Source organism: Rhipicephalus sanguineus, unplaced genomic scaffold, assembly GCF_013339695.2.
Source record: "Rhipicephalus sanguineus isolate Rsan-2018 unplaced genomic scaffold, BIME_Rsan_1.4 Seq4279, whole genome shotgun sequence".
NCBI lineage: Eukaryota > Metazoa > Arthropoda > Arachnida > Ixodida > Ixodidae > Rhipicephalus > Rhipicephalus sanguineus.
The window spans coordinates 8,628-17,254 of NW_023615228.1; positions in this window are offsets into that span (position 1 = coordinate 8,628).

The window sequence follows — 8,627 nt, forward strand, 5'->3', positions numbered from 1 at the left end:
AAGAAAACTGATTTCTATGGCTCCCTATGTTAGTGTACCCCCCGCCCCGTCTTGACTACCTTAATTGAAGAGTTGGTAACCCTAGGCACAAAAGAAATGTCGCGGTGTCTCGGATTTCCTGTAACGGCTCGTACAGCCGGGAACACATGTCATGGTGGAGACACGCAGCACATCCGAAGCACAATAGGGCGCGGAAGGCGCAAAACTGTTCACGCAGAAAGCAGCCTCTATGGACACTGACGCGCCGCAACATTCACCGCTTAGAGTTACTGTATATGCTACATTCGGGAAAAGTACCGCGTTCGTTTTCCCTTCGCCGCCGCGCCCTTTCGGCGGCTTCACCACAGAACTGGTCCAGCTCGCTCGCCTCGCTAGCGTCTTCCGGCCGCCGACGCACGGCGCTTTGGAGGGCGATTGTTTTTATAGCCTCAGAAAAGAGTGCAGGAACGTTACGACATCCCGTATACGCCTTGTGCACCGCCTATAGAGGCGCCACTGATAGCCACCTAGCGGGCGCCGCCGACAGTACGTGCGGGAAGCCGAGCAGACGACAGCGCTTTGCACAGCTTTGGTGTGAGGAGATGCATGAAGTTCGCGGCTGCTATTTCCCCTTCGTGCGGGTGCCAGCCAACTAATTCTGCACTGGCAGCTGCAGGAAAGGCGCGGGCCTCTACGAAAGTGGACTTGTGCACGATGTTTGTCACGAACGAGCGCTTAACTAAGCGCACGTCGTCGATTTCGAACGACGGCATGAAAGCCTGACACCGACGGTTCGTGCGCGACAGAGCGCGCGCATCGAAAAAACAAGTATAAAAAGGCGCCGAGAGCGCGCCCCTTACCCTCTCCGCAGAAGACGCCACCGACACAGCCAACGCACGCATCGCAAGTCTGTCGCATCGCACAGCCGACACAGCCAACGCACGCATCGCAACGCATCGCAAGCCTGTCGAGGCATCGAAGAATGCCTGGGTGCTGCGCTTTGGGTGCAGCAGCCGGCGGGAAACGGGCAAAGCCCTCTTTGCTATTCCCAGCGGGAAAAAGATGCCAAGCGACGGGCTGTGTGGCTGCACAGAATACGGCGGGAAAAATTTGTTCCCACGACTAATACTCGCCTTTGTGAGGCAAGCGTTTCGTTGAGAATTCGCATATGTTGTTTCGGGGAATGTTTGCGTCTCCCCTGCACTCGAGAGCGCGAGAGAGAGAAAGCTCTTTATTGAAAAACAGAGAATTCTGCCGGCGTATATAAAGGCGCCTACACTAGTGCAGCTTGTTTCGCGATGTAGCCGCAGAAAGTTCATGCACAGTAACATTGCCGGGCAGCCCTTAATTATGTTTGGCGTAAAAGTGACGCCCTTGGGCTCACATATAACGATCAGCGCGTCATGAAAACTGACTGCTACAGATTGGTATTGCGTGACGTGGCTGTATGACGAACATAAATAACAGATGGTAACATTAAAATAATGGCACGCGTGTCATCTAAGGCATGATTTACATGCTATGCTCATGGTGCACTCGCGGCCGGTTCGCTCGCCTCATATGCACCAAAATCGGTATTGCGTGACGTGAATGTATGACGAACATAAATAACAGGTGGTAACATGAAAATAATGGCACGCATGTGATGAAGGCATGATTCACATGCCATGCTCATGATACTGTCGCGGCCGGTTCGCTGGCTTGATATGCACCAAAACCGGTAGTGCATGACGTGACTGTATGGCGAACGTAAATAACAGGTGGTAACGTGAACACAATGGCACGCATGTCATGTAAGGCATGATTTACATGTCATGCTCAGGATGCACTCGCGGCCGGTTCACTGCCTTGGTATGTACCAAAATTGGTACTGCGTGACGTGACTGTATGACGAACATAAATAACAGGTGGTAACATGAAAGTAATGGCACGCATGTCATGTAAGGCATGATTTACATGCCATGCTCATGGTGCACTCACGGCCAGTTCGCTGGCTTGATATTGTCACGTGGTCGTGACGTCGACGAAGACAGCAGTCAGCGTTTGCAGGATGAAACTGTTTATTTCGCCGAACTTGTGGCCGGAAAATGAGAACTCGAACTACAGCAATACACGCTGTACAAAGATAGCGGCGAACAGGGCGTCGTCCGTCGATCAACTGACAAGCGGTGAAGCGCGTCGGCATTTAAACATGTGCCGTCGAATATTCCAGCGTTATCGCTGGCTGTCCTGCAAATTCTAGAATAAGCTCGAGTGTGCGCGTCTTGCGCGCAATCTTAACAAAACAATCTACAATGATCGCGAAGGTTCTCGAACAATGAGGCGCGGTTCGCGCTGAGCGTTGCCGACAGTCTTTGTGGCCGAAAACCGAATACAGCAAAAGTGATAAAGAAACGCACGTGGCAATGCCCCCCTCTGAAAAAGCATCGTCCCGATGCTTTAAACAGAACAGGCCAATGCATGCAACAATAAATAACAAGAATAAAGCAACAAAGTAATATAAACAATAAGCACAAGAAAGAAAGCACAATAATAAAGCAAAATGACAGTCCTCAGATTCGCTAACGTGCGTAATATGGTTTGAGGCGCACGACATGGACGACTTCAGGTCGTGCACGGCGCCGCTGAGAGTTTGTAATGCCGTCAGGGACAACCTCGTAGTCGAGTGCGCCGAGGCGTCGAAGTACCCTGTACGGTCCGAAGTATCGTCGAAGAAGCTTCTCACTGAGTCCCCGTCGGCGTATTGGCGTCCATACCCATACACGGTCACCGGGTTGGTATTCCATGTGGCGTCGTCGAAGGTTGTAGCGGCGGCTGTCAGTTGTCTGCTGGTTCTTGATCCGTAGGCGGGCGAGCTGTCGTGCTTCTTCGGCGCGCTGTAAGTAAGCGGCGGCGTCGAGATTGTCTTCGTCGGTGACGTTGGGTAGCATGGCGTCGAGCGTCGTCGTCCGGGCTTCTTCCGTAGACCAACTTGTACGGCGTCATCTGCGTCGTTTCTTGGACGGCCGTGTTGTAAGCGAAGGTCACGTACGGAAGGACGGCGTCCCACGTCTTGTGCTCAACGTCGACGTACATGGCCAGCATGTCGGCGATGGTCTTATTTAGACGCTCTGTGAGGCCATTGGTCTGTGGGTGGTAGGCGGTGGTGCGGCGGTGGCTCGTCTCGCTGTACTTGAAGATCGCCTGAGTTAGGTCCGCAGTAAAGGCGGTACCTCTGTCTGTTATGAGGACCTCTGGGGCGCCATGACGCAAGACGATGTGCTCCACGAAGAACTTGGCTACCTCGGCGGCACTGCCTTTGGGCAAGGCCTTTGTCTCGGCGTAAGCGGGTGAGGTAGTCAGTTCGCTACCGACGATCCACTTGTTGCCGGAAGTCGACGTCGGGAACGGCCCCAGTAGGTCCATCCCGATTTGCTGGAACGGCCGGTGAGGTGGTTCGATTGGCTGCAGAAGTCCCGCTGGCCTAGTCGGCGGTGTCTTCCGTCGCTGGCAATCTCGGCAAGTCTTAACGTAGTGGGCGACGTCGGCAGGAAGGCGTGGCCAGTAGTATTTTTCCTGTATCCTCGCGAGCGTGCGGGAAAAGCCGAGGTGGCCAGCCGTCGGGTCGTCGTGCAGGGCCTGCAGAACCTCTGGTCGCAGTGCCGAAGGAACAACGATGAGGTAGTCGGCCCGGGCCGGAGAGAAGTTCTTCTTTACGAGGACGTCGTTTTTCAAGAGAAATGACGCCAATCCCCGCCTGAATACTTTTGGAACAACGGCGGTCCTGCCCTTGAGGTATTCCACAAGGCCCCTGAGTTCCGGGTCGGCTTGCTGTCGTTCAGCGAAGTCGTCGGCACTTATGGTTCCCAAGAAGTAGTCATCATCGTGGTCGTCCTGCGGCGGTGCGTCGACGGGGCACGAGACAAGCAGTCGGCGTCGGAGTGTTTTCTTCCGGACTTGTAAACGACGGTAATGTCGAATGCTTGAAGTCTTAGGCTCCACCGCGCGAGGCGACCTGAAGGGTCCTTCAAGTTGGTTGGCCAACACAAGGCGTGGTGGTCGCTCACAACTTTGAAGGGTCGGCCGTAGATGTAGGGGCGAAACTTCGATGTAGCCCAGATGATGGCCAGGCACTCCTTTTCTGTTGTGGAATAGTTGATTTCTGCCTTTGATAGCGACCGGCTAGCATAACTGATGACCCTTTCCAATCCGTCGGTCTTCTGCACAAGGACGGCGCCGAGTCCTACGCTGCTTGCGTCGGTGTGGATTTCCGTATCGGCGTGCTCGTCGAAATGCGCAAGTATCGGAGGCGTCTGCAGGCGTCGTTTCAATTCTTGAAATGTCCTGAACTTGCGACGTTTCCCACCTGAATTCGACGTCGGCCTTCGTGAGTTGCGTCAGTGGCTCGGCGATCCGTGAAAATTCCTTGACGAAACGTCTGTAATAGGCGCACAAGCCGAGAAAACGGCGTACGGCCTTCTTGTCGGTGGGCGTCGGGAAGTCAGCGATGGCAGCTGTTTTCCGCGGGTCCGGGCGAACACCATCCTTGCTGATCACATGACCCAAGAACAAGAGCTCCTCGTACGCGAAGCGGCACTTTTCAGGCTTCAAAGTGAGTCCGGAGGTCTTGATTGCTTGAAGTACAGCTTCAAGGCGCCGAAGGTGTTCGTCGAAGTTTGAGGAAAACACAACGACGTCGTCCAAGTACACGAGACATGTCTGCCACTTCAAGCCGCCAGTACTGTATCCATAACCCGTTGAAAAGTCGCAGGTGCCGAGCAAAGACCAAAAGGCATTACCTTGAACTCAAACAGGCCGTCTGGCGTTATAAAGGCAGTCTTTTCTCGGTCTCTCTCGTCGACTTCTATTTGCCAGTAACCGGTCTTGAGGTCCATCGACGAAAAGTACTTTGCGTTGTGTAATCGATCCAGGGTGTCGTCTATCCGGGGAAGGGGATACACGTCCTTCTTCGTGACTTTGTTCAGGCGACGATAATCGACGCAAAAACGGAGAGTCCCATCCTTCTTCTTCACCAGCACCACGGGGGATGCCCACGGACTCTTCGACGGCTGGATGATGTCGTCGCGTAGCATTTCGTCCACCTGTTTCTTCACGGCCTCCCGTTCCCGTGTCGAAACCCGGTAGGGACTCTGACGGAGTGGTCGAGCATTTTCTTCTGTTATAATGCGGTGCTTAGTAAGGGGCGTTTGTCGGACCCGCGATGACGACGAGAAACAGTCCTTGTTTTTCTGCAGAAGGCATCGAAGCTGTTGCTGTTGGCGAGCGGGAAGACTTGGGTTTACGTCGAAGGGTGGCTCAGGTGTTGGGGTAGTCGTCGTAGCTTCGTCATGATCTGAAAAGGCAAACGCGTCGCTGAGGGCCAAGATTTCTTCGATGTATGCAATCGTCGTGCCCCTGCTCAGGTGTCTGTATTCTTGGCTGATGTTCGTTAGCATCACGCTTCCTTTTCCTTCATGCAACCGAGCAATGCCCCTTGCAACGCAAATGTCGCGGTCTAGTAGCAAACGCTGATCGCTCTCGATGACACCTTCGATGTCTTCAGCTTTTTCGGTGCTGACGGGAATTATGATGCTGGAGCGAGGCGGGATGGTAACTTGATCCTCGAGCACGTTCAGGGCATGGTGACATGGATTCGTATCCGGCGGTGTAGTTTTGTCCGACGATAGGGTTATCGACTTGGTTTTAAGTCAATGACGGCGCCATGATGGTTTAAGAAATCCATGCCAAGTATGACGTCCCTGGAGCAGTGTTGCAAGATTACGAAACTCGCAGGATACGTGCGATTATTGATTGTAACTCTTGCTGTGCAGACTCCAGACGGCGTTATTAGATGGCCTCCAGCGGTACGGATTTCGGGGCCTTCCCAAGCAGTCTTAACTTTCTTCAACTTCGTGGCGAAAGGCCCACTGATGACGCAATAGTCGGCTCCAGTGTCGACGAGAGCGGTGACGTTGTGGCCGTCAATGAGAACGTCGAGGTCGCTAGTTCGTCGTCTTGCGTTGCAATTGGGTCGCAGCGTCGGGTCACGGCTGCGTCGGTTTGTTCCGCTGCTTCGACGTAGGGTCGTCAGTTCTTCCTCAGGCCGTGAAGTTTCGACGTCAGGGCTTCGTTCGTCTTGCGGCGTGTTCTTTAGATTTCGTTGCAGCGTCGTCGTCGGCGGCGGAGGATCTTCGGTAGTTCGTCGTACAGCAACCGCACCTCCATCGGTTGCTGCCCTTAGTTTTCCAATACGGGCTAGGTGACCGGCCCCGGTTTGGGCCAGTGTACTGCCGGCGGTGCGGAGACATGTAGCGGCCGGGCGACGGCGAGCGGGAAGGTCGTCGTTCTTGCCAGTGTGTTCCGGTGAGGTAGTCGTCGATGTCCCGAGGCCGTTCGCCTGGCTGCGGGCGCGGCGCGTTGACGGCGAATCCTCGAAGCCCCATCTGTCGGTACTGGCAGCGGCGGTATGTGTGGCCGGCTTCCCCGCAATGATAGCAGAGCGGTCGGTTGTCAGGGGCACGCCAAACGTCGGTCTTTCGAGGGGCGCATGGTTGTCCTGTCGGCGGGCGGTATGGCGTCGGTGGTGGTGGCGGCGGTGCCTGACGTCGGAGCTGCTGCGGCGGCGCGGCGTCTTGACGCGGGCGAGGAGGGGCGGCGTTGCGTCGGGCTGCAGCAGCATAGCTCATGGCTTGCGGCTGAGGCAGTGGCGGTTCAAGGTTGCCCAGGGACTGCTGGATTTCTGATCGAACGATATCTGCGATCAAGTCCACTTGAGGCTGCGCCGAAGGTAAGAGCTTGCGAAGCTCCTCTCGCACAATCGCTCTGATCGTTTCACGCAGGTCGTCGGAGCCAAGGGCATGAACAGCTGGGCTGTCTTGAATCAATCGGCGATTATATTGGTGGTTACGCATTTCCAGCGTCTTCTCAATCGCGGTTGCCTCTGAGACGAATTCTTGGACCGTCGAGGGTGGGTTCCGTATCAGCCCAGCGAAGAGCTCTTGCCTTACCCCTCGCATGAGGAAGCGGACTTTCTTGTCCTCGGGCATGGCAGCGTCAGCGTGGCGAAACAGTCGGGTCATTTCCTCTGCGAAGATGGCCACGCTTTCGTTTGGTAGTTGCACCCGTGTCTCCAGCAAGGCTGCAGCCCTTTCTTTTCTGACGACGCTTGCAAACGTCTGCAGGAAAGCGCTCCGAAAGGCGTCCCAAGTTCGAAGAGTGGACTCCCGGTTCTCGAACCAGGTCCTTGCTGCGTCTTCAAGGTAAAAGTAAACGTGCCGCAGCTTGTCCTCGGAGTCCCAGTTGTTGAACGCTGAGACCCTTTCGAAAGTCTCGAGCCAGGTGTCCGGGTCTTCGAATGACGACCCGCGGAAGGTTGGCGGCTCCTTGGGCTGCCGGAGTAGGATCGGCGCAGGCTGCACGGGGTCGGTCATCGTCGCTGCGGTGGGTGTTGGGACCTTGGGCTGCCTGGTTTGTTCGGGAAGGAGCCCGTGCTCTGGCTGCAGTCCCTTCTGCCTGCGGCTTGTTCGACGATCCTGGTTCTCTTTGCTGTCGTCCTCCTCGCGGCTTGGGCTTGGGTCAGCGCTTCGCGGGGGCGTCCGGATCATGGAAGAAGCAGCACCTCCACCAGATGTCACGTGGTCGTGACGTCGACCAAGACAGCAGTCAGCGTTTGCAGGATGAAACTGTTTATTTGGCCGAACTTGTGGCCGGAAAATGAGAACTCGAACTACAGCAATACACGCTGTACAAAGATAGCGGCGAACAGGGCGTCGTCCGTCGATCAACTGACAAGCGGTGAAGCGCGTCGGCATTTAAACATGTGCCGTCGAATATTCCAGCGTTATCGCTGGCTGTCCTGCAAATTCTAGAATAAGCTCGAGTGTGCGCGTCTTGCGCGCAATCTTAACAAAACGATCTACAATGATCGCGAAGGTTCTCGAACAGTGAGGCGCGGTTCGCGCTGAGCGTTGCCGACAGTCTTTGTGGCCGAAAACCGAATGCAGCAAAAGTGATAAAGAAACGCACGTGGCAATATGTAGCACCTGTTTTCACCATTGTAATGCCTTGCCACAGCAAGAGAAACAGAGGGAAAAAAACAAGTCTGCGACCGTTGTTGTCAATACACTAATCTAGGTAAAGGTATGGAACCGCGTGCACCACATGTACGCTTATGATCAGCTGAAAGGAAGAAAAAAAACTATTTCCCATAGCATTATTTTCATATAGCACACCACTGCTAGTATATACAGTCTATAAGTTTCTTATGGCATAGTTTATAGTTTACTTCTTCACATGTTATTGTGCAAAAAATCAAAGTATCAAGATATTCCTGATTTAAGCACACCATGCGATGTTGCATCACATATCCTGCCGCGCTAAAGCTTCTTGCACTGCTCGCGCTGGCCGCATGGGCGCACCACATCTGCCTTGCCAATCGCGAAGGCGTCGGCAGTCGTTCTTAACTTCCATCACTGGAGCAAATCTAGGATGTCTTTGCGGACCTCTGCAGAATGACCATAGCTGTCCAGCTCATCCCTTCACTTCTCTCATTCCCGAACGTCGTGCCACTCTTCAATGTCATCTATAAACCTCCTCTTTGAGGGCTTCTCCTTGCAATTTTCAGCAGTGTATGTTATGTGCGGTTCGCACCGTGCTCGTTTTTTCCATAT